The sequence below is a fragment of the Rhincodon typus genome, unplaced genomic scaffold (assembly GCF_021869965.1).
Source record: "Rhincodon typus isolate 14 unplaced genomic scaffold, sRhiTyp1.1 hic_rhity00009156, whole genome shotgun sequence".
Classification (NCBI taxonomy): domain Eukaryota; kingdom Metazoa; phylum Chordata; class Chondrichthyes; order Orectolobiformes; family Rhincodontidae; genus Rhincodon; species Rhincodon typus.
In genome coordinates, this window is record NW_025974794.1 from 3,974 (window position 1) to 5,275 (window position 1,302).

Consider the following 1,302-nt stretch of genomic DNA (forward strand, 5'->3'; position numbering starts at 1 on the left):
ACCACCGACTCCCCATTCTCCCACTGAACCTGACAGCCCCCTGTTCCCTCAGAGACCACCCATTCCCCATTCTCCCACTGAACCTGACAGCCCCCTGTTCCCTCAGAGACCACCCACTCTCATTCTCCCACTGAACCTGACAGCCCCCTGTTCCCTCAGAGACCACCCACTCCCCATTCTCCCATCGAACCTGACAGCCCCCGTTCCCTCAGAGACCACCCATTCCCCATTCTCCCATCGAACCTGACAGCCCCCGTTCCCTCAGAGACCACCCATTCCCCATTCTCCCACTGAACCTGACAGCCCCTGTTCCCTCAGAGACCACCCATTCCCCATTCTCCCATCGAATCTGACAGCCCCCCGTTCCCTCAGAGACCACCCATTCCCCATTCTCCCACTGAACCTGACAGCCCCCTGTTCCCTCAGAGACCACCCACTCCCCATTCTTCCATCGAATCTGACAGCCCCCTGTTCCCTCAGAGACCACCCATTCCCCATTCTCCCACTGAACCTGACAGCCCCTGTTCCCTCAGAGACCACCCATTCCCCATTCTCCCATCGAATCTGACAGCCCCCCGTTCCCTCAGAGACCACCCATTCCCCATTCTCCCACTGAACCTGACAGCCCCCTGTTCCCTCAGAGACCACCCACTCCCCATTCTCCCACTGAGCCTGACAGCCCCCTGTTCCCTCAGAGACCACCCACTCCCCATTCTCCCACTAGGCAGGGACTGTGTTTGATGCGGGGACTGTGTTTTGACGCTGGGACTGTATTTTGACACGGGGACTGTGTTTTGACGTGGGGACTAAGTTTGGTGCTTGGTCTGTGATTGATGCAGGGACTGTGTTTGGTACTGGGACTGTGTTTAGACACGGAGACTGTTTTTGGTACTGGGACTGTGTTTAATCTGGGGACTGTATTTCGTACTGGGACTGTGTTTAGACACGGAGATTGGTTTTGGTACTGGGACTGTGTTTAATTTGGGGACTGTGTTTGGTACTGGGACTGTGTTTTGATCCTGGAACTGTGTTTGTTACTGGGACTGTGTTTTGACCCTGGAACTGTGTTTGGTACTGGGACTGTGTTTTGACTCTGGGACTGTGTTTGGTACTGGAACTGTGTTTTGACCCTGGGACTGTGTTTGGTACTGGGACTGTGTTTTGACCCTGGGACTGTGTTTTGACCTGGGGACTGTGTTTGGTATTGGACTGCATTTGGTACTGGGACTGTGTTTGGCACTGGGACTGTTTTTGCTACTGGGACTGTGTTTAATCTGGGGACTGTGTTTGGTACTGGGACTG

At 54.6% G+C, this 1,302-nt stretch overlaps 1 protein-coding gene across 1 annotated transcript in view; it reads left to right on the plus strand.

Annotated features, from left to right (window-relative positions):
• The window catches only part of LOC109938552 (polypeptide N-acetylgalactosaminyltransferase 14-like), a gene marked incomplete at both ends in the record, with an annotated part of 5,846 nt that overhangs the window by 2,476 nt on the left and 2,068 nt on the right, over nucleotides 1–1,302 (plus strand). The gene's annotated exons all lie outside the window — the stretch shown is intronic.